Here is a 25,809-nt window from a genome sequence, read left to right on the forward strand (position 1 = left end):
TCTCTGCTACCAGTACTGGTTTGCCCTAAGGACAGAATTATTTTGTTTGTCCAACACTTAGAATTCATGACAGGGGCACTTTTTAAAAAAAAATTTTTTTTGCCTGTCCTGGGCATGGGCTCAGGGCCTGAGCACTGTCCCTGGATTTTCTCAAGGCTAGGGCTCTATCAGACAGGTGCACTTTTAAACACCAAATTTCTGATGGCATTGATGTGGTTATGTGATGGTCCAATTCCTTTCTAAGAGAAACAAATGCCTGTTGTAGTTTGACAAGCAAACTTAAGTTTTAATAACTCCAAAAGTTTTGCATATAGCTGGAAAAGAAATGATGAGAGGCTTAAAGGAGTTATTTGAAGGACACCTTATTACTTTCAGAATATATTTAAATAAAAAAGGAAACAGCCAGTTTCATTACTGTCAAGAAGCCTACTTTTTCAATCATATATTTTTATAGTAATATTACTGTAGCAGCACTTCAGTGTTTAAAAAGTAGACTGTGTAGCAAGTGTTTCATTTACTTATTGTGTAGGCAACTTTGAAAACTGCTTTTTGGGTAATAACACCATACTGAAATTACCTGGAAATTTCATATGGCATTTTTTTAGGTGAAAGGGAAATAAATAATACTTGTAGGAATGATTTTTATGGGTTACTACCAATGAGTAACACTAAATTTGAAATTTGATGTTTTTCTTTAAAAATCTGCACATTTCCTCAAGTTGATTAAGCTAGCTGGTATTTTCCTATTCTGCAAAATCCCTTTTCATTTTGAGAAGTCCATAGAAATCTTCATTGGTTTGCTTTATCATTGAATGCTTTCTCATTCTTTCACTCTAGTTCCAAGCAGCTGCTTTTATTTTCTTTTAAAATATAGTTTATCCACTGGGCACGGTGGCTCACACCTGTAATTCTAGTTACTGAGGAGGCTGAGATCTGAGGGTTGAGGTTTGAAGCCAGTTGGGACAGGAAAGTCTGTGGGATTCTTATCTCCAATTTACTGTCAATAAAAGCAATAAGTAGAACTGTGGCTCAAGTGAATAGAGAGCTAGCCTTGAGCAAACAGTTCAAGTAGAGATTGTAGGCCCTGAATTCAAGCCCTAGAACCAGCACACACACACCCATATACACAAACACATATATATTCACATACATACCCCCATATACAAAATGGATTATTTTGTTAAATATGGTTCACAAATATGAAACTCAATAATCTTTAATAAACTTTCTCAAACAAACAACTTACATATAGGCATTTGAATGATAGATCAGGGAAAGTTTTAGAAGATGAGGGAAAGTTAACAGTATCAAAGAGCAGATTCTAAATGTTTTCATTATCAGAAAGGAAGAAAGGAAGGGAGAGAGGAGCAAAGAAGCAAGGAAGGAAAAGGAAATGGAAGAGTAAAAAAGATAATGTAGTCATGTTTTCACTCTATATGTATATACATTATCAAGTTATATATTTCAAATGTATATAATCAAAATAAATAAACCAGATAAAGGAAGGGGTGGGTTGAAGTAGGATGAGGGGGAGCACAGATCAAGATGCATTGTTTATTATTCATGTACTTTGTTAAACAACACCTCCCTTGTAAAACTACCTAAAAATAAGTAAAAGTACAATGAAACAGAAAAAAGTAAAATTACAATGGGATATTCTTGTGCTTTTTTATTCCCTTGGTAATTCAGTAATGGCACTCTTTTGTGAGACATATAGCTTTACCTTCCATTTTCCTCCCCCATCCCAAGCCCAATTTAGCCTTGCTATGGGTAAACCTTAAGTCTTCCTGTGGTCCTATACACACTTCAAGTTAGGTTTTTACACACATATTGATATCTATGTAGAAAGAATTTTGGTGTCAATTCTTTTATTTTCTATTTATTTTTTAATTATAATTAATAGAAGGGTTACATTATATTCACCAGATAGAAGGTGCATTGCTTCACAAACATTGATACCCTTTTTCATGTTTTGGTCCCATTTCTCTCCCCTTGGTGTCAATTCTTATTTTGGAGTCAATGCTTATTCATAGAGTTTCATTGAAAAGGTTTTGTTTCATGATCATGAAGCTACTGGGAAGCCTGGCTCAAGCTATATTAATTTAATAAATATGTCTCATTTCTGATCTTCTTTGAATGAATATCTCATACTGTTATCATTTAATACCAGCCTATCATATTACCTCATGTCATGACTACCAAAATTAAACTATAAGTGCTCTGTGCATGCTAAGGCTTTTTCTAACTGCTAAGTTTTAGATCTCATTTTTGTCTCAATGATATCAGTGCTCCCACAATGTAAACAATAATCTTCTTATCTCCATTGACCAACAGAAAATTTTTCTACTAACTTGTCTCATTCCCAAACTATACTTTTGCTTTCTTCATTTGCTTTGGATTGAATACCTTACCTGTTTATACTGAATTATTTATGTGCTAATTTTCTTGACACTGTCATAATGTTTGCTTTTCGTAGAAATTGAGATGTTAGGTTACCTGGCTTGGGGTACAGATTGTATCTGTGGTTAGTGATGGATCAGGTCACAGGTTCCTCAAGGTACAAACTCCTGCCTTCTCTTAACTGCCCTACTGTTTGTTCTTCTTTGGCCCTACTTTGTGCTTTCTTGCACCTGTATCTTCTCTGTTCCTAGTTTGCGTTTCTGTGGCACTCTTTCTGTTGATATGCCTAACTACTGATTCCATGACAATGAATTTGCTTCTTTGCTTTCATGATCACATAAAGTCTGACATCAAAATAACAGTAAAATTATGATCTGTTTAGACCCAAGTTCAAAATCACTTTGAACTCCACCAATATTCCAGCAGGCATTTTCTATACTTGTAGAGTACTTAAGTTGCTGATATTAGCACATTTATCTTACAAAACAATGTTGCAGTAAGTAAAAGATGAAGTTAAGAGTAATAGTTGTAGTGAAAGGAAAAAACACTCTGCTCTGTAGAAAAATACCTAAAATTTAAAATATTGAGCTAAAATTTATCATTTTAATCAATTGAATTTAGAAATGAACTTTAATTATAACTTAAAAAATTTTATTATGAAACAAACCTAATGTTTTGTTTTGTTTTGTTTTTTTGCCAGTCCTGGGCTTGAGCTCAGGGCCTGAGCACTGTCCTTGAATTTTTCCCAAGGCTAGAGCTCTACCACTTGAGCCTCAGTACTACTTCCGGCTTTTTCTAAGTATGTGGTACCAAGGAATCGAGGGTCTTCGTGCATGCTAGGCAAGCACTCTACCACTAGGCCAAACTCCCGGCCCCCAAATCTAATGTTTGTATCAATCTTATTTCCTATCTATTAATGTTCAATTATCTTATAGTTTTATCTGACTGAATTTTTAACATTGTAATAGAATTTTAAGAGGTTAATTAAGAAATACGCAATAAAAATAAACTTTCTATGCCATATTTTTATTTATTTATATTTTTATTATAAAGGTGATGAACAGGAGGATTACAGTTACCTAAGTAAGATAATGAGTACATTTCTTTTTTTTTTTTTTTTGTCAATCGTGAGACTTTAACTCTTGGCCTGGGCACTGTCCTTGAGATCTTCAGCTCAAGGTTACCTCCCTACTCCTTGAGCCACAGTGCCACTTCCGAGTTTCTGCTGGTTAATTGGAGATAAGAGTCTCACAGACTTTTTAGTGCCTGGGCTGGCTTTGAAACATGATCCTCAGATTTTAGCCTCCTCAGTAGCTAGGATTATAGCTATGAGTATATTTATTTTTAAACAGTTACTTTGTTCCTTTTTCCTGTTTACCCCTCCCTACTCCTTTCCCACTCCAGGTGTATAGTTCATTTCCAACATAATGCCAAGTATTATTGTTGCATTAATTCCTCCTTTTTTCCTGCTGTTTCTTGTGAATCCCTTTCCCTTTCATAGATTGAAGAAAGACAAAGGTTACAGAAAACTAAAACAGGGAAAAAGAAGAAATAACTGCATACAGGACATAAGAATCTCTGGTTTCTAGTCATGGAGTTCATGTTGATAAACTTCACTTATATATAGTCTTATGCACTTAGAAGCTGGACTATTGAGATCCCCTGGTAAGAATATCATAGATATAATCTAATTATTACAAATGAGGGAAACCATGTAACCTACTTTTCTTTGGGTCGGGCTTACTTCACTTCCAGGTCTTTTCATTTCATTATGAATGGGGCAATGTCATTTTTTCTGATGGAAGCATAGAAATGCCTGGTGTATATATGCCACAACTTTTTGATCCATTCATCTATTGAAGGGAATCTGGTCTGGTTCCATATCTTAGCTCCGGTAAATAATGTTGCAGTAGATATGGTTGGGCTGGTAGCTTTAGTATGGCCTTGTTTGTGGTAATATGATTAAATGCGCAGAAGTGGGATTGCAGGGTCATAAGGAAGTTCTGTTTTGTCTTTTGAGGACCTCCATACTAATTTTCAGAGTGATTAAAAGAGTTTTTACTGTAATAACATTCCCTTTTGGCCACAATCATGCCAGTATCTGCTGTTATTAGATTTGCTTATAATGGCCATTCTAACTTGTGTGAGGTGAAATCTCAGCCAGAAATATTGGACATTTCTTCATGTATCTATTGGCCATTCTTTCTTCTTCAGAGAAGTCTCTCTTTACATCTTTAACCTACTTGTTAATGGTGTGGATGTTTTGGGGGATTTAATTTTTTGAGGTCTAACTTATTTTACATATGAGGTTTTTGTTTGTTGTATGTGTAGTGAAGAGCTTTTTAAGTCTGTGTGCTTTCTATTGATCTTGATAGCTATGCCCCTTTCCCATGCAGAATCTCTGCAGTTTAATGCAATCTCATTTATCCAAGTTTTCTTTGATTTGTTATGTTTCTTGGTCATTATTAAGGAAGTTTCTACCTATGCCAAGAAACCCTAGTGTTTGCTCTGATCCTTCCTGTAATATTTTCAGGGTATTTGCTGAGATCTTTGGTCCATGTAGAATTGATTCTGGTACAGGGTGATATATAAGGATCTAATTTCAGTTTTCTACAAGTGTTTAGTCAATTCTGCCAGCACATTTATTGAAGAGGGTGTCTTTCTCCCATCTCGTGTTTTTGGCTCCCTTATCGAATATTAGGAGGTCTCAAGTCTGTGGGTTCTTTTCTGGGTCTTCAGTTTTATTCCATTAATTGTCAGGCCTGTTCTTGCACCATTACCAAGCTGTTTTTATTACTATGGTTTTGTTGTAGAGTTTGACATTTGGTATTGATATTCCTCCAGCACTGTTCTTCCTGATAAGGATTGCTTTTGCTATTTGGCATCTTTTCTTGTTCCACATGAATTTTTAGATTGCTTCTTCTTTTTCCTTAAAGAATGAAGTTGGAATATATTGATGGCTATTGCATTAAATTTGTAGATAGCCTTTGGCAGTATTTCTATGTCATATTATTACTACACAAAATTATGTATTTTTCTGTAGATGATAAATTCAGAATGGATGATCTGGCTTTTCACATGTTTCTTTTCCGTGTGAAACTGATAAGGAATCTATAAAAGTCCTCAATTCTCACTGTGCTTTTTTGTTGCTATGAAAAATGTGTTTTGCGTTCTGAACTTCAAACTCATTTTCTCTGACACAGTGTTCTTTTATTTAGCAACACCGTTTGAGAAAATTATCAATGCAACACTATTAATCATTTAACAATTGGTACAAAAAGGGGTTTTTTAGAAGATGAACCTGAGTACAATTCAGATATAATCATTTCTTCACATTGCTATGTGAGCTACCTGATACTGCATTCAATAAACCAGAACTGCTTCCTCATTTTTCTTCATGTCTTTTTTCATTTTATTTTTTATTATCAAGGAATGTATAGAGGGCTTCCAGTTACATTCGCCAGATAGTGAGTACATTACTTGTCACACATTGATACCCCTTCTCATGTTTTTGTCCCCATTTCCCTCCCTTATGAGCTCCCTCCAATCATCTTGTTTTCCCCCTTCCCTTTTCTATTTTAAATAAACAAATAAGCATATATATAATATACCAAATAACAAAGTCAGGTAAAATAACAATATGAGGTTAACCAAAGGCAACAAAGGAGAAGAGAAATAACAGTACATTAAGAACAACAATCATTTAAGATAAAGCTCTTGTCTCATCCTATATGATCTTCTGTATCTAGGTTTTGTGCTATTGGAATCCTCTGCTAGGAGAGTCCTAGATGTGTACTAATTATTACAAATGAGGGAAACCACTGAGCCTATGTTCCTTTGGGTCTGGCTTACTTCACTTAATATGATCCAACAATTCCACTCATTGGCATTTAGCCCCAAATCCAGAAACAAGGACATACCAGAGCCACTAGCACAACAATGTTCATTGCAGCACTATTTACCATAGCAGAGATATGGAACCAACCCAGATGCCCCTCAGTATATGATTGGATCAAGAAGATGTGTTACTTATACACAATGGAATTCTATATGGCAGTCAGAAAGAATGACATTGCCCCATTTGTAAGGAAATGGAAAGACTTTATGATTTGGGACATTAGAAGTTTTAGTATATGCTTATTTAGTAGACATCATCATAAATTTAAAATAAGTGACTTTTTTAATGAAAGAGGAAAGAATAGAGTGAAAAAATAATCATCTCTCAATTCTCTTCAGGTAAATCATTTCCCCAATTAAAATGCGAACAGTAGTGAGTTATTTGATTGAACTGAACATTTTACATGTTTCACATGAAGTTTAAACTTTCAGAATAGGTAGCATTTTGTTCTCTATGACACTTTGTGCATATGAAATTAATGTGACTGTTATTTTAATATTGTTAGAGGTGTGATGCTTATTATGTAATCGATTATGAGTAAATGAAACAATAATTAAACAAAAAGTTACTTTTGGTTTATGATCTGCAAAAAGACATTACTCTTTAAGATTTACTTAAATTATCTATTTCAATAAAAGGGAAAATATCAGGAAAAAATTTTGGCAGAAGAAGGTATTAAAATTAAGGACAAGTATGTGTAGCAACCTGAAATTTCATAATAATAACTCTAAATGTGCTCTGCTTGCTAAAATAAAATATTCAACTCCATCACAGTTTTTTTTTTTAATTCTAAATTTCAAGCCTGATGCTGGTGGCTTAAGCCTGTAATCCTAGCTACTTAGGAGGCTAAGATCTGAGGATTGTGTTTTTAAGCCTGTCCTGGCAAGAAACTCTGTGAGACTCTTATCTAAAAAACCAAAACAACAACAACAACAACAACAAAAACTAAAGAAAACCCAAAAATGGCACTAAGCACTAGCTTTGAATGAAAGCACCTAGGGACAGAGGCCAGGCCCTGAATTCAGGCTCCACAACTGAAAAAAATATCTAAATTTCAAAATATCAAAGCCGTTATTAACTATGTGATATCAAATATATTTAGGAAGAGCCCTTTTTGATTCACTGTCCTTTGTCCAATATTTCTCATATCTGCAAATTGTTTTAATAAACAAAATGTACTTATGAAATATATAATGTGAGCCAATTCAGTCAGGGGCCTCTACCAGTTGGTTCTAACAGTACACAGCACAGTAATCATTCTATCATGTAATTCTACCACCAAATCTAGGAGCTGCATTGGTTAATGTCAGTAACAAAACTTAAGTGAAACAGAGTCAGAAGATTAATCACCATCAGTGGTATCACATCAGTTTGTGGTTTGCCACAGCCCAAAGCCACAAAATCATCTGGGGAATGGTATATTAGATAAAGTAGATAAAAAATGGATGATATTCTGGTGGTCTACCATTCACTAGCTGCTGAATTCAATTCAAGAAAGGTCATTAATGATGTCTGTAATCTATTTCATATTTAAGTATTATCTCAAACATCTAGTAAGTATGAGACAAGCTGGTGGTTGTAGGTATAGTCCTTCAATTATCTTTCCAGAATCCATTCTCTCACAATTTATATTGTTCATATTATTTTCGAATATTGTTATGCTTCCACTTGCTTTAGATAATGATTAATGACCATTTGTTTCATATGATACACATTTGAAAGATGTAGTCATATGATTTTTCCAAGTGGAAAAATTATTCATAAAATTCAAATTCATGAACAAAATTATAAAAACCAAATAATATTATGTATTTTTTGCCACACTTAAAAACATCTCAACAAAAGGGTTCTATGTGAGAGAAAGTTGATGAATTCATTAAATTTTATTTTTTTTGTTAAATGACATTTTAAATCTTAAATTTAATCACAATTTGTCTTCTTTTTTTTTTTTTTTTGGCCAGTCCTGGGCTTGGGCTCAGGGCCTGAGCAATGTCCCTGGATTTTTTCAAGGCTAGGGCTCTACCACTTGAGCCACAGCACCACTTCTGGCTTTTTTCTATGTATGTGGTACCAAGGCAAGCACTCTACCACTAGGCCAAACTCCAGGCCCAATTTGTCTTCTTTTTAAGACAGAATATCAGAACTAAAATATAAAGTTGCATTGCAAAATGGGAAAAGCTTCAGAACCTCTAAGCTAATGAATATTAAACAGTTACCAATTACATATTTTTGACATATATATCTTCATCTTTGTAAACACATTCTCTATTCTGGTGGTAAGTCCTGCCAACTTTCTTCTTTTGACCTATATGAGTTAATCTTGTTTTCAATTGTGATATTATTTTGAATTATGACTTCATCCCTCAAGATTTTAAGGTCCTCTCATGTTTTGACTAACGGGAAGAAATGAGTCAGGAGGAGGCATAATGTGGAGGCTCCATTAGAGCTACAATGATTTTTTTTTTTTTACTTTTTTTTAACAATGATTTTTTGAAGAACAAATTGTATGACATATGGTTGACCCCATCTAATTTACTGAGAACTAGCATGGACCAAAAAGACAGAAGGAAGGTCAAATTATCTCTCTTCTGGAGCTGAAATATAGTCCTGCTGTTTAATATTAGAGCTCCAGGCTTTCCAATCTTTGAACTGTAGAACTTGTACCAATAATCCACTGTGCTCTGGGACCTGTAGATGTGGACTCATATTTACACCTTTGGCTTTTCTGAGGGCTTTGAAGTTGGGCTGAGCTGGTGCTACTAGTATCCCTTTGTGTCCAGCTTGCAGGTAGACTATTGGGAAACTTCCCAACCTTTCTAATATTCTGACTGAATGCCCCAGACAAATCTTCCCTCATACACTTGTCTCTGTATGTAGATCACATTGATTCTTTCTGGAGAAACTGATTAATGCTATCTTTCTTTTAAAAAAATCCCCACAAAGATAATATATTGTATCATTTATCTCTTACTGATAAAATAAGATTTATTTCAAACAGCTGACAGTTACAACCATGTTTCTTGATTGCACTCTGCAATTGTTGTTGCTATTAAGTTATTGTGCAAGCAATGTGATATATTGTGGAGGCCAACCCAGCCAGGGACCTCCACAAGGGATGTTCCAACAGTACACAGCACAGTAAGTGCTCAGTAAATATTTATGAATATGTTAAGTGTTGAAGTTCATGCATAATCTTTTGAACAGTAAATTCTAATCATTTAAGAGTTTAGTACAAGTTGACTTCTTAACTATAAAATATTACTTCTCAATTTTAAAGGTTTTATATGATAAGCATGCAATGCAAAATATATACCACAATAATTTATTAACATAAATAATTTGGTTAGTAGACATTTTATCTATTATAGTTAAAATGATGGAAAATGTATGTTATGGATTAAAATAGATCATGCTGAGTTTCAAGGAAAATGATTCTGTGAAGCAAGATCAAAAGTACTAATTATGGATTTAGACAGGATGTTTTAATGACTGGATATTAGGGTGAGTGCACTAACTATAAAAACCAAAAACAGTAGCACATGATGGCATCATTAGAGCATTTTGGATGTCTGGAAAGATACAAAATTCAAAGCCTTTTCTATTTGTATCAGAGCCTGTCCTGTGGCATTTCTTATAGAGTCTGTTATATTTTTAGTGAGAGAAGAGAACAAAACTGTAAATCAGAATGGTTTAGTTGGGCGCCAGTGGTTCATGCCTGTAATCTCAGCTATTTAAGAGGCTGAGATCTGAGGATCATAGTTCAAAAGCCAGCTCAGGCAAAGAAGTCCATGCTACTCCTATCTTCAGTTAAAGACCAGAAAACTGGAAGTGGCACTGTGGCTCAGGGTGGTGGTAGAGTTGTAGCCTTGAGCTGAAGAATTCAGGGACAGCACCCAGGCCCAGAGTTCAAGCCCCACAACTTACATAAAAAAATAAAGGAAAAGACAGGTTTACACACAGAATCTTTGTGAGACTTCAGTAGTAATGGGGGCTTCTTTGAAGATCATAAAATTGTAACAACATCACAGGGTGGTAAATAAACTGCAATTTTTACTTGTTATTTGTAATTAGTATTTTAGTTAATACATAGTAATAGTAAAAAATTAAGAATTCCACCTGACATTTGCCATAAATACATGTAATGATTTTTTAAGAGAGTATATCTGTAGATATGTATACTACCTGCTTTGCATTTCTTGCTTCCTAGAATGAGTGCAGCTTCTAATGCATTCATTCGTGCAATTCCAACCTGTAGCTTTATCTTATGTGCATACCAATATATTTGGCTTTAGTGGCTTTTGCCTTGCTATTTTCCCCCAATGTTTGTCTGATACCTTGAATATGGAACTCACCAGGAGGCCCAAGCCCCTAGGACAACATTGTAGCTTCTAGCATGTGCAATCTAGTCATTTAGACCTTGTGTGACTCCAGCAATCCAACTCCTGGGCATTTACCCAATTGTCCAGAAATAAGGACATAAAAACCTACCAGCACAACTACGTTCACTGTAACTTTATTTACTATACCTAAGATATGGAACCAACCCAGATGTCCCTCAATAGATGAATGGATTAAGAAGATGTGGTACTTATACACAATGGAATTCTCTGCTACCATTAGAAAGAATGACATCGTCCCATTCATAAGGAAATGGAAAGAGTTGGAAAAAATCATATTAAGTGAAGTAAGCCAGACCCAAAGGAGCATAGGCTCCATGGTGTCTCTCATTTGTAATAATTAGTACACATCTAGGATTCTCCTAGCTGAGAATCACAATAGTTCAAACCTGATGAAGCTAAGCAAAATGAACTCCAAGATATGGAAATAAGAGTTTTATCTTTGTGATTGTTGTTCTTCATATACTACGTGAAGTTATTTTTTTCTCTTTTTTCCCCCTATGGTTAATCTGTATCTGACTTTGTTACCTTGTATATTATATACACGTTTATTTGTTTATTTGAAATAGGAAAGGGAAGGGAGAAAACAAGATGAGTGGGAGGAGACGGAGAGAGTCAAAGGGAGACAAAAACATGAGAAGGGTAAATGTAACTGACAAATGTAACTCTAATCCCTCTATACATTATCCTGACAATAAAACACAAAAGAAAAATAATTAATATTTCAAGAGTAAGGCATTTAGAGAATAACAATGTGACTATTAATAAGTCATTCATGTTAACCTAAATTATCATAAATAATCCCATAAAAGTAAAGTTAGTATTTTTAAAGAATGATAAATTCAGAGAATAGCCAAATGGTTTGGAGAACTTTAAGCTTAAATGGAAGGAATACAATGCAATAGTTGTATGTAGCTTTCTGATGGATGAATATATTGAAAATGTGTTTTTTGGTGATTTCATAACTCTTCAAGCATTATAAAGTATGCTTATAAACTTAAATGGTGTATGTTACTCTAATATCTGCTTAATGATCTGTGGATTTTCAATGCTATTAAGAGATGTGATATTTATATCCCAGTTTCTAATCTTCTGGACTGGATCATAGGGTAGTTCTATGTTTAATACTTTTAAGAACCTCTGCACTACTCTCCAGGGTACCACATAAGTTCACATTCCCACCAACAGTGTATTAAGGCTCTCTTTTGGCCAGCCATATCCTTGCCATCATCTGTTACTTTTCATTTTCTTGATATTGACCATTCTAACTGGGGTGATTCGCAATATCAGTGTTGTTTTGATTTGCATTTCATTTATGCCCAGAGATGTATCTATTGGCCATTTTAATTTATTCCAAGAGATTCTTTCATTTCATTACCCTATTTATTAATTAGGTGCTATTCTTTTAAGAGCTTAATTTTTTGAAGTTCTCTGTATATTCTGGGTATTAGCCTATTGTTTGATGTATAGCTGGCAAAATATTCCCTAATTCAGAAGATTCTCTTAATTTCTTCCAAAAAGATTCTCTTAATTCATTAGCCTATTTATTAATTAGGCTATTGTTTTTTATGAGCTTAATTTTTAAGTTCTCTGTATATTCTGGATATTAGGCTATTTTTTGATGTATAGCTGGTAAAAATATTCTCCGATTCTATAGGCTGTCAATTTAGCTTGTTAGCCATGTAGAACCTTTTTACCTTGATGCAGTTCCATTTTTCAAGGTTCTTTTAGATTTACTGTGTGCTGGAATGTTTCTACTTGAGCACCAATGTTTCCTCTACACAAGTAAAGCCACCAGCACTGCCATGCTCATCACAGCACTTTTCCCCATAACCAATGCATGGAATCCAGTCCAGATGCCCCTCAATGGATAAATGGATCAATGTGATAAATGTGGTAAATATGCAAAATGGAATTTTGTTCATCCATTAGAAAGAATTTCATTGTACCCTTTGTTAAAAAAAAAAAAAAGGAAAAGAGGGGTCAGGAGTTTGGCCTGGTGGTAGAGTGCTTGCCTAGCATGCACGAAGACCTGGATTCGACTCTTCAGTACCATATACATAGAAAAAAAGCCAGAAGTGGTGCTGTGGCTCAAGTGGTAGAGGTCTAGCCTTGAGAAAGCCCAAGGACAGTGGTCAGGCCCTAAGTTCAAGGCCCAAAACTGGCAAAAAAAAAACCAAAAAGACTTCAAAAATTATGTTAAGTGGGGTAAGTCAGGACCAGAGAGAAAGAGGAAACTAGACTTAGCTTACAAACTCATTAGTAAATATATTGGGTAGTATACTGAGCATACAAATGTATGAACGAACATATGGGAGATTCACGGAAGATCTCAAGTTGTGTAATTCTTTAGAAAGCCAAAATCAATGTTCAGCAAAATGAAGCAATAAGCAGCATGTACTTGAAAGGACTTTGGTGGGGTCACAGGGAAACAAGTAGACAAATGAAGAGAAGAGGGGGAAATGCAGACAAAAATCGAATGTATGTCCTACAAAGTTAAGAAACATGAGGGAAGGGATGGGTGTAGAGGGAAGGCTAGGCATGTTGAAAGGGGTAAGATTGATCAAGATATACTGTATGTATATATATACATATTATAAACATGTACTTTACATAATTGTATGTGCCATATTTTCATTATGACTAGCAAGGTAGGCTTGTTTCTAATATAGGAACTGTGCTTTATTTTGGGACATTATCATGTCAGTGACATCACAATTATAATCTTATTGGACTATAGCAATATATGTTATTCATCTTTGATCAAAGCATCACATTAATTTTAACAGGTGGTAACTTGGAGACCTGGCTAGATATTCTCATGGAAAATTTCTAGAGAAGCAGATGAACTGTGACCCTAAAAATTCTGCCAAGGTTCTACTTTTATTTCTTCTTAGAAGGGGCAAGCAAATACTTTCTTTCCTGGACCCTTAACTTCTAACTTTTACCGACTGTGACTGATGTACATTTTATTTTCTTTTTTTCAAGACAAAGCACAAATACTCTTGTGTACAAATTTTTAATTGTAGTTAATAGAGGGGTTACAGTTATATTCACCAGATAGATGGTGCATTAATTCACACACATTGATACCCCTTCTCATGTTTTTTCCCCATTTCCCTCCCCACCCTCCTCCTAATACTGTTTTCTCCTTTCCCTTTCCTATTTCACATAAACAAATAAAAATATATACAATAAACCAGATAAATAAGTAAGATACTGTAACAATATGAAAATAACCAAGGGACAAAAGAGGTGAGAAATAACATAGGGCATTAATAATAATGACACATTATATAGCTCTGGGCCTGGGTGATGTCCCTGAGCTTTTACTCAAGGCAAGCTCTCTACTACTTGAACCACAGCACTACTTGTGTTGGTTTTTTTTCTGAGTAGTTTATTGGAGATATGAATCTAATGGACTTCCCTGCCTGGGCTGACTTTGAACTGCAGTCCTCAGATCTCAACCTCCTGAGTAGCTAGGATTGCAGGCATGAGACACCAGTGCCTGAATTTCTTGTGTACTTTATTTTTTCTTCTTTTTCCTTTTTTTTTTGCCAGTCCTGGGTTTGGGCTCAGGGCTTGAGCATTGTCCTTGGACTTTCTCAAGGCTAGCACTCTACCACTTGAGCCTCAGCATCACTTCCGGCTTTTTGCTATGTATGTGGTACCAAGGAATTGAACCCGGGTCTTCCTGCATGCCAGGCAAGCACTCCACCACTAGGTCAAACTCCCGGCCCCCTATTTTTTTATTTTTTATTGTGATTAATAGAAGGGTTACATTATATTCACCAGATAGAAGGTGCATAACTTCACAAACATTGATACCCTTTCTTATGACATGGTCCCCATTTCCCTCCCACCCTTCCCCCGCTTATCTTGAAATCTTATATACTTTTATAAAGTTGTTTTTTTTTTTTCTGCCAGTCCTTGGCCTTCAGCTCAGGGACTGAGCACTGTCCTTGGAATTTCTCAAAGCTAGAACTCTACCACTTGAGCCACAGCACCACTTCTGGCTTTTTTCTATGCATGTGATACCGAGGAATTGAACCCTGGTCTTCGTGCATGCTAGGCAAGCACTCTACCAATAGGCCAAACTCCTGGCCCCTTTTTATAAAGATTTTTAATAATCTCTTTCTGACTTTTAATTGTACTGCTATAAGTACGTTGTGCTTTAGAGTGTAATATATTTCTAAGTTGGGAGAGATCAAGGAAGTTCTTTTTCTTCATTGGTTTATTTTTATACTTTGAAAAGTAATGTTCTATCTATTATCTATCTATCTATCTATCTATCTATCTATCTATCTATCTATCTATCTATGTCATCTGTAATTCTTAGATTATCCTCTACAAACATGAGTAAGCTTCATGGGGAGGAAAGATTTTGAAGGACAATGGTGTGACATCCTGAGTGATTGTGTTGAATTAGGTGGGGTATCATTTCCTGCATGTTCTAACAACTGTCAGTATGACATAGACAAAAGGATTCATGTGCAGAAGATGAAACAGAATCTGAGAGATGGTTGTCTGAATTAAGTGGAAGCTAATGGAAGGCTTACAAACCAATTCTGAAATATACCTTGATTTCATATGAGACAATAAGATATTATTTACAAGTAACGTGGGAAAGAGGTGAAGGTAAAGGCAAAAAGATCTCAGTGTAGTTTTTTAAATATAAAGTAATATTTACGTGTAAGAGTAAAATATCTTTACTTTTTGTCCCAGGTAAATAAAACTGAAAAAAAAACATAACATGCATAGAGCATTTTGCTTTGGTTGTGGAGTGTGAACTCTGGGACTAGGTGCTGTACCTGAGCTCTTCAGCTCAAGGCTAGTGTTCTACCACTATAAACCACTGTGCTACTTCTGCTTTTCTGGTGGTTAATTGTGTTCCAGCTGGCTTTGAACTACCATCCTCAAATCTCAGCCTCCTGAGTAGCTAGAATTATAGGCATGAGCCACTGGTGCCTGGCCAGAACTATTTTTGAACTTGCTTTTGTAAGATGAACTCCAAATTAGTGTAGGAATATTGTTGAGCTATAATTCATGAAGGATTACTATTGTGATAAACAAAATAATAAACAGGAAAAAATTAAAAGAACTTTAAAATGATGCAAAATTAAAACTCTAGATGATTCTATCATGACAAAGAGCTGAATAATTTTGGCAATCAGCAGAGGTTGAGAATAATTATATGCTTCAAACAAAGTAAATAGAAATTGATTTAAAAACTGATAGCTAAAAATAAATGCATATTTGGATTTTAATTGTATATAATTACAAAATGACAAAAATAGTATGCTGTCTTATAAGGAATTTAAGAATCTATCAATTGTGAAATGCACCATCATTTATTTGTCACAATGAAAAATAAAACATTGTCCACTGTGGAGAAAGACTGCTAATCAAGCAGAATAAAACCCTTTCTTATCAGAGATCTTTTATATGTCATTGTTCTTATAAAATAATAAAAGCAAAAAGTAAATTAATATCAAGTAAGATATTCCTAAAACTTCTTTACAAAAGTGCAACTCCTATGAACAACTTTTAAATCTACTACCACTAATGCTTGTGTTTTCTTGCCCAATTTTTTCTTGGCCATAATAATGATGACATGCCACATAAAAAAATTGTACAAAAAAGGCCATATAGTATGAGGCTAAATGAAAGGACCTCCAGGATATAGAAACTAGAGCCATATAATGTGTGATTGTTGTTCTTAATGTACTATGTTATTTCTCAGCTCTTTTGTTGTCCCTTATTCTAATATTGTTACAGTATCTTACCTTGTTATCTGATATATTGTATATATGTTTATTTGAAACAGGATAGGGAAGGGGGAAAACAAGATAAGGGAAGAGGGTGGGGGGAGGGAAATGGGGAAAAAACATGAGAAGGTGTAGCAATGTTTGTGAAGTAATGCACCTTCTATCTGGTGAATATAATATAACCCTCTATCAATTACAATAAAAATATATTAAAAATAATTTTTCCCTGCTTAAAAATGTATAAAATAACTGCACAGAGATGTTCACCATGATACTTACCTACATATATGCTGTATCATTTTTATCAAATTTATCCTTTGATTAAATACTACTTCTTATCTTCCTTTTGTGTCCTTTACCAGTGTTTAGTGTGTTTCATCGTGCTATATATGTGTATATATGTTGCATATGATATACTTCATTTATATGCAATTGTAATATATTTTTTATTTTTATTATTTTTCCTTTATTTTTATCGTAATTAATAGGAGGGTTACATTATATTCACCAGACAGAAGGTGCATTACTTCACAAATACTGATACCCTTACTCATGTCTTGGTCCCCATTTCTCTCCCCCCACCTCCACCCTTCATCTTGTTTCTGCCCCTTCCCTATCCTATTTCAAATAACCGAATAAGCATATATACAACATATCAGATAACAAGTTGAAATACTGTAATAATATAAGATAACCAAGGGACAGCAAAAGAGATGAGAGATAACATAGTACATTAAGGACAACAATCACTCATTATGTGGCTTTTGTTTCTATATGTGATATACAATTTTAACCATTGCAGTAGAGCAGTCTGCTTTACACTTCTTAGTAATGGTGCTGTTCAACCAATTCATCAGCTTTGCTAACACTTCTCTCCATATTATCTGGTTCCTAGGTAGTCCCTTACTTCCTCAGAGTTATGGTTTCAGAATCTCTTCCCTCACTAAAATTCCTTTTACAAAGTGATGTATTATTTGCAGATAGTCAGTGAACATTCCTTGCACTTTAAATCTCTCTGGATGCCCTGCATTACCTAACACAGTGTTAAAGTTCATATAAGTAGCTTTTTATACCACACTGTTTAGGATATGTTGACAAGAGAGGGAATCTGAATAATACCAGTGGGGATGTAAATATTATTAAAGTACTGCCAACGGTTGGATCTAGAGATACAGAACCTACTAATATGGAGGGCTAACCATTCTGCTTTTACCTATATTCTCCAGGACCTGATTACATTAAGTTTGCAAAGTTAGATGCTAGAACTTGATATTTCTGCATGTCCCAAGAATGACTAACAATATCACAACTACCATTTGGCCAACAATGATATATATATATATATATATATAATTTTTATCTGCTCTGATTTCTAAGATACAAAATTTCTTACGAGAGACTTCTCTGAAGAGGAAATAAAAATGGCTATAGACACAGGAAGAAATGCTCAACATCTCTGGCCATAAAAGAAATGAAAATCAAAACAACTTTGATATTCAACCTCACTCCAGTTAGAATGGCCATGATCAAGAAATATAATAATAACAGATGCTGGAGGGATTGTAGCCTGGAGGGATTGCTACTACACTGTTGGTCAGAGTGTAAACATATTCAACCATTCTGGAAAGCATTATGGCAATTCCTCAAAAGACTAAAAGTAGAGCTCCCCTATGTCCCAGCAATTCTACTACTTGGCATTTACCCAAATGTGAAGAAACAAGGACACACTGAATCCACTAGCACAACGATGTTCATTGCAGCACTATATACCATAGCAAAGATATGGAACCAACCCAGATGCCCCTCAGTAGATGATTGGATCAAGAAGATATGGTACTTATACACAATAGAATTCTATGTTGCCATCAGAAAGAATAGCATCACCCCATTCATAAGGAAATGCAAAGTGTTGAAAAAAATCATGTTAAGTGAAGTATGCCAGACCCAAAGAAACATAGGCTCCATGGTTCCACTCATTTGTAGTAATTAGTACACATCAAGGATTCTCCTAGTAGAGGATCACATTAGTTCAAAAGCTATGTACATGTGGTTATACAGGATGAGACTAAAAATGAACTCTAGATTGTGGAGACAATGGGTTTATCTTTATGATTATTGTTCCTAATGTACTATGTGAAGTTATTTCTTTAACTTATGGTTAATCCCATGTTGTTACTATATCTGAATTTGTTACCTAGTATACTGTATATACACTTATTTGTTTATTTGAAATAGGGAAAGGAAGGGAGGAAAATAAGATGACAGAGTGGTTGGGGGAGGGAAAGGGTGACAAAAACATCAGAAGGGGTATAAAGTTTCGAGAAGTAATGTACTCACTACCTAACAAATGTAACTGTGACCCCTCTATACATTATCCAAACAGTAAAATACAATAAAAATTTATTATGGGAGCCAGGGGTCGAGGCTCAAGCCTGTAATCCTAGCTACTCAGGAAGCTAGATTCGAAGATCAAGGCTCAAAGGCATCTTGGGCACTAAAAGCCCGTAAGACTCATCTCCAATTAGCCATCGGAAAAGCAGAAATGGAGCTGTTGCTCAAAGGGTAGGGTGGTAGCCCTGAGCTGAAGAGCTCAGGGATAACGCCTAGACCTAGAGTTCAAACCGCATGACCCACAAAAAAAATCATTATGGTAGAAGCAGGGAGTGGGGGAGGATGCATTATGGGCCAGGTGCCAGTAGTTAACCCTTCCAGTCCTAGCTATTCAATGGCTGATATCTGAGGATAATGATTCAAAGCTAGCCAGAAAAGCTCAAGCTGTAGAGTGTTAGCTAGTCTTGAGCAAGAGAATGTTAAGAACAGATCCCAAGCTTGAATTCAACCTTCAGAACTGGCATTCGCAAATACATGTACACACACACATATACACACACACATTTACCCCTTCTCCCCTCACATTGTATAAGCTATAAAAATATTACCCTCAAATTGCTAAAATATTTTACCTTCCAGATATAAATAGAAAAGGAAAAAGTAATCGGTAATACAACACTAATGACTATATATAAGAAAATGTCATTATGAGAAGAAAATTCAGTAGACAGATTAGACAAAAATTTCTAAAGTTAGAACTATACAGAAATAAGGCCAAAATCAGATTCAATGGTACATAATTTCATTAGTCAAGATACCATCATGGATAAGAAGTCTAAATATTAAAGATTTAATGGATTTAAATGCTTAGAGATATATGAATAAAATACAGGATAATTGGTAGAATTATTCTTCCATCTTCCTGCCAAAAAGAAAGTATTCAAAAGATCAAAGTTTTCTGGCATTCTTGGACAGAAACACAAATAATCTGGTGAGGTTTCTTCAATATTCCTTTTAATGTATTCTGAAGAGCTGTTCTGTTGGCTAGGGTTGGACCTATGCTCTCCACTACAGACAGTGAGGTCACAAGTGGTTGTGATGCAGCCCTGTTCTGTCCTCTGTCACTGCCGCTGTTGCTTCTACTGTCACCATTGAAGTCTGTTACAAACTGGAAGTAAAATGAAAGATGCTTCTTCACTCTTCCATCTTAATGAATTCCTATCAGGATGCCCATTAACAGCACTTGACAGGAAGCCAGTTGGCAAGGGACACTGGGAAATGTCATTTGCAGACTCTCTACCCCCTCAACAAAGCAGAATACAGAAGTGTGAGGGCAGGAGCTTAAAACAAATATGCAAATAACCAACTCACTGTCTACTTGTATGCATTTCAAACAAAAGTCTGGACGTGATTATTCATCTAACAAATATTTATAGAACATCTCCTTGGTGTTTGCAACTCTTCCAGGTGTGGGGATAAAGTAGGGAGAACAGATGAAATCACTGCTCAGTATCTTTTTGACATTTTATCTCTGGGAAAACAAATTCTACAGCATATTGAAATATGACAAAATACAATAGTGAACAGTAAACCAAGGAGGAGGAGCAAGAAAGACAGGTGACTGTGATTGGTGAGGACAAAAATAAAGGCTGGAAAGGTTTTGCTGAAAAGCTGACATTTGAACAAAGATGTGGAAGACACACAATGAGTCTAAGTGACTAAAATATTTATTTTGTTAACAAATCAAGTAGAAATAAAGTCAAGTTGTCATAAGAATTCAGCACTATGGTATTTATTAATTTAAGAAATACTAGACCAAGCCCTGGCACTGGTGGTTGACACTTGTCATCTTAGCTACTCAAGAGATTCAGATCTGAGAGCAGCAGTTCAAAGCCAGCCTGGGCAAGAAACTATGAGATTCGTACCTTAAATTAACCACCAGAAAACCAGCAGTGGCAATAAGGCTCAAAGTTGTATTGCACTAACGTCGACGAATAAAGCTCAGGGATAGTGTGGAGCTCCTGAGTTCAAGCCCCACACTCAACAAAATAAATAAATAAGTAAATAAATAAATAAATTAGTAAATCAAGAAGGCAGATGATCATGTTCATAATGTGAAGACTATTAGTGCAGCCCTAAATCATGTATCCAACAATGCGGCCAAATAAAGGAAAATAGACACGTCAAAATTCATGATTTCACCTGAGAGTAGACAACACTCCTTAAGATGGTAAATTTTGCAGAGTGCCAATGGTTCAAACCTTTATTCTTAGTTACTCAGAAGGCTAATATCTGGGGATAGTGATTCAAATCTGGATAGGCAGAGTTTTGTGAAACTCTTACCTCCAATCAGTCACTCAGAAAAACCTAGCAATGGAGCTGTGGCCCAAGAAGTAGCCTTGCGCATAATAGCTCAGGGAGAGAACTGAGATCATTCAAGTCCCAGGATAAACACACACACACACACACACACACACACACACACACACACACACCAAAGATAGTAGATACATTGTAACCCAAATGAAAAGTAAGTATTACTTCTATGTATAAATACTTGTGGTTTTCTTTTTAATTCAACAGAGTTCCTAACAATGTCTAAACAACCACCATTGCATTAAGACCATTTTCATGACCATAGTGTAATGAAATTAGAAATCTTTAACCAAAAGTCAGCTTAGAAACATCCATCATGAAAGGAATATAAAATAAATATTGTTGTTATTAAAGAGGACCTCATGGGAAATTATGAAGTATCAAGTGATAATAAAACACTACCCATCAATGTTCGTGAATCAACCAGAGTACCTACAAATTGATACGTTTGAGTCCATGCACCTGAATATAAAGAATATTAAGAAAATATAAAACCTGAATTCCAAAATAAAGAAAAATAGCCACAACGTAGGCACAAAACATTAGAAGTACATAAAAGAAAAATATCTCAAGAAAACAATACAAAGGCAATAAAGATTTCTAACAAGCTGGGTGCAGTGGCTCACGCCTTTGGAGCTGAGCATGGTGGCTCACACCTGTATTCCTAACTATTCAGGAGGCTGAGATCTGAGGATCAAGGTTGAAAGCCAGCCCAGGCACAAAAGTACCTGAGACTCTTATCTCCAATTAAGCTCTACAAAATGGTAAATTGGGATTGGCTCAAGGGTAAGGCTGTAACCTTGAGCTGAAGAGCTCAGAGACACTGCCTAGGCTCAAGGGTAGGGCAGTAGCCTTGAGCTGAGGAGCTCAGGGACAGCGCCCAGGCTGAGTTCAAGCCACATGACCAACACACACACACACACACACACACACACACACACACACACACACACACGCAAAGGATTTCTCACAAAACAAGTTTTTAGTTTAAGAAATAGAGAACATTATTTAGCAAAATTAACCTTGACATAAAAGAAGGTGATGATACAATACAAACGAAAGGGAGCCAATCCTTATGACATTTACTAAAAATAATAAATGATGTCACTTTTTAGACACAAAAAATTATTAAATATCTACAACAGGCTATTGAATTTTATTTATCTTGTTTGTTTTGGCAGAGACCCTTAGGAGAATAAAAGCTCTGCATGTCAGAGCAGGGCCTGATAACATATAGTCAAACCAGTTTTTCTCCTATTTTTCAGTATACTTTCAGATCCAGACTGCATGGGAGGTAAGACTAATATGAAAATAGAAGATTGAAGAGAAATTGTGCCTTACTTCCCTCCTGTACAAATGAAGAATTCATTAGAGATTACCTGAAGTTTCCATGTATGTCTGAAGACCACAGATAATTCACATTGTCCTAGAAAAATTTTGAAAGATGAAGAGAGTTTCATTCCAGACTTGTGGTAATCCAGAGAAAAATAATAGGTAACAATTTTTATTGTATTTTATTGTTGGGGTAAGGTCTAGAGGGGTTACAGTAGTGGGTGAATTACTTCTCAAACATTTATACTCTTATCATGTTTTGACCCATAGCCCTCCTTTACCCCCTCCCAACCATCTTGCTTTCCCCTTTCCTTTCTCTATTTCAAATAAACAAATAGATATACAGTATATGTAGTAACAAAGTTAGATACCATAACCACATGAGATTAAGCATGAGGAAAAAAAGAGAAAAGAAATAACTACACATAGTACATTACATTGTTGTTCTTAATGTAATAATCTTTTTATATTGTGATTTGGAGGGAGAAGTTCTGGGGTGTTTCCTCTTCATTCCTCAAGTACATTCCAAAGAGAGAGATGGTCCCAGTAATGAAGTTTTCATGAGTTGTGTTTTATAGGTCAACAGTGACAGAAAAGAGTCATAGCTAACTGGCCAGAGACAAAGTGTTCAGTATTAAATCACTGTAGGTGATGAATATTTGTCATAAATGTACATGGTATGAGCACCCTTAATGCTTTAAGAATTATTTACCATCATTATTCACACCCCAGAAACTGAGAAAAATCAGTTTGGGGTCAATTCAGGTAAAAAAAAATACCAGAGCCTGTCTCTAACACAATCAGCAAAAAGCCAGGATGGGAGCCTGAATTAAGTGATAGGGCAGCATCTGTGCAAGCTCAAGGTTCTGAGTTTAAAACCTGCGGCGCCCGACACCCCTGACCGGCAGGGAAGAACAGACACCACCCGAGGATCTTTCTTGTATCACGCTTTATTCAAGAGCCACTTGATTGAAGGGAGAGCTGAAGCAGAGGGGCCCTGGGCCGGGAAATGCAACTGCTTATATAAGCCCAAGGAACAAGGGGCTCTCTACCATTGGCTGCTCTGTTGCTAAGGCCGTTTTGAGACTCGGGATTGGTCACACCCTTTTTCGTCATGCGCAGACTGAAGAGCAACTTGATACTTAGTAACGAGTAAAGGCCTCGCACTCACATACCAAATAAGTTACAAGGAGCGAGGCAGGAAACAGGTGCCATCCGGCTCCCCACAAAAACCCAGTACTGGAAAAAAAAAAATCCACATAACTTCAGTCTTGTTCCATATCAAAGACCATTAGTAATTGGTTTTAATGCTACTAGTTAATGATTGTTTTAACTCTCCTACTTTGTCACATTGATTTCTGGAGGAGTTGCTGTCAGCACTGTTATTTTGGGAGTAGAGATAAAAAATATTCTGATAAAGGAAATAAACCATGCCAGGCCTGGATAGGGTGAGGTGGCTAGTTTCAAAGGTAATGAGAAAATTTAATTAGAATTAACCAACTGCTAATAAGTGAACTTCAGTAAAGCAAGACCTCATTTGGAGTGATGACTACACCTTTAGGACTAATGGAAGATTAGCAATGAAAACAGTCGCTTCTTTGCCTATTACCATGTTCCACTGACTCAATAACTTGTATATGTTGTAAATCAACACAATACACTATTTAAAAAAAGAACATTAAAAACATCAAGGCAATGAAGTAGAAAATTTAGGAACTTTAATAGTTTCTGAACTGAAATGGTTATCTAAATTTTGAGCATTATTTCTTGTTAATGCCCAAATTTCAAGCAATAACTAATACTTTTACTATGTTATTTCAAAGCTCATTTTTATAAGATTTGTATAGTTTTAAGTAATAGCACAGATAGGGTAGTTTAAAATATATGTCACTTGATCACAATCAAGTTAATGTGCAAACAGGGCTTTGATTTGTTCATTCGTAAATGTAAAACTCAATACAGAACATACTCATTTGAGATCTATCAATTTTATCATTTGATAAGACTAAAAAAACTATTAGTGATAAATCGTCTCAGAAAATTAATGATGAAAAAATACTCTTGGAAACAAATAATGGACCTGCTGAATTTCATTTTTAGTATGACACCTCTGATAGAGATAAACACTCATTGGGATGTGAGGAGACTCATGGAGAGAGGATGGAAGAGGTAATATGGATCAAGATGCATTGTACATATATATATATATATATATATTTGTGTGTGTGTGTGTGTGTGTGTGTGTGTGTGTGTGTGGGTGGGTCATGGGGCTTGAACTTGGTCAGGGAGCTGCTGTCCCTGAGCTCCTCATCTCAAGGCTATGACTCTACCCTTGAGCTAAGCCTGTTATCTAGAGGTTAATTAGAGATAAGAGTCTCAGATCTTTTTGTGCCCGAGTTGGCTTTGAATCACAATTCTCAGATCTCATCCTCCTGAGTAGATAGGATTACAGGTGTGAGCCACTTTGCCCAGATATATTGTTGGTCATGGTGCTTGAACTCTGGGCCTAGGCGCTGTCTCTGAGCTCTTCACCTCAAGGCTGCCGCCTTACCCCTGGAGGGTAGATCTTAGCCTCCTGAGTAGCTAGGAATACAGGCATGAGCCACTGTACACATCTTGTACGCATATATTAATGTGCTGAATTTGAAACCCTTCTGCACAACTACTTAAATATAATTTTTGAAAATTAAAAAAAATCACAACGTGTATAATTGTCAAAGCAAGAATATGAAAAATCATCTCGTAAATGAAAGAAAGTTTGAAAAAGAAACAATCAGCTCTATATGAAAATTCTGTTACTAGACAGTGAATTCCTTAATTGCAAAAAGGATAATTTCTAATATATTTAAGGATGCAAAAGTTAGTGCTAGGGCTAGAAATGTGGTCTAGTGGTAGAATGCTTTCCTAGTGTGCATGAAGTCTTGGGTTCAATTCCTCAGTACCACATCAACAGAAAACGCGGAATAGTGCTGTGGCTCAAGTGGTAGAGTTCTAGACTTGTGCAAAAAGAAGCTTAGGAACATTGCCCAGGCCCTGTGTTCAAGGCCCAAAACTGGCAAAAAATAAAGAGTGTTAGTATGGAATTCAAAAATGGGAGTGGTAATAAAAATAATAAGGGCCATACTTTGCATAATGAGGCCATGCCTGAACCTGAGACATAATGAGCTCTGTGAATCTGAGATGTTAACCAGAAGATATTTAATAAAATATATAAATAAACTAAGAAAACAGATGTGAGAAATAACTTTATTTCTTTTTTTCAGATATTTTTTATTGTAATTAATAGAAGGGTTACATGATATTTGCC

Source organism: Megascapheus bottae, chromosome 8, assembly GCF_031878675.1.
Source record: "Megascapheus bottae isolate mThoBot1 chromosome 8, mThoBot2.hap1, whole genome shotgun sequence".
NCBI classification, from domain to species: domain Eukaryota; kingdom Metazoa; phylum Chordata; class Mammalia; order Rodentia; family Geomyidae; genus Megascapheus; species Megascapheus bottae.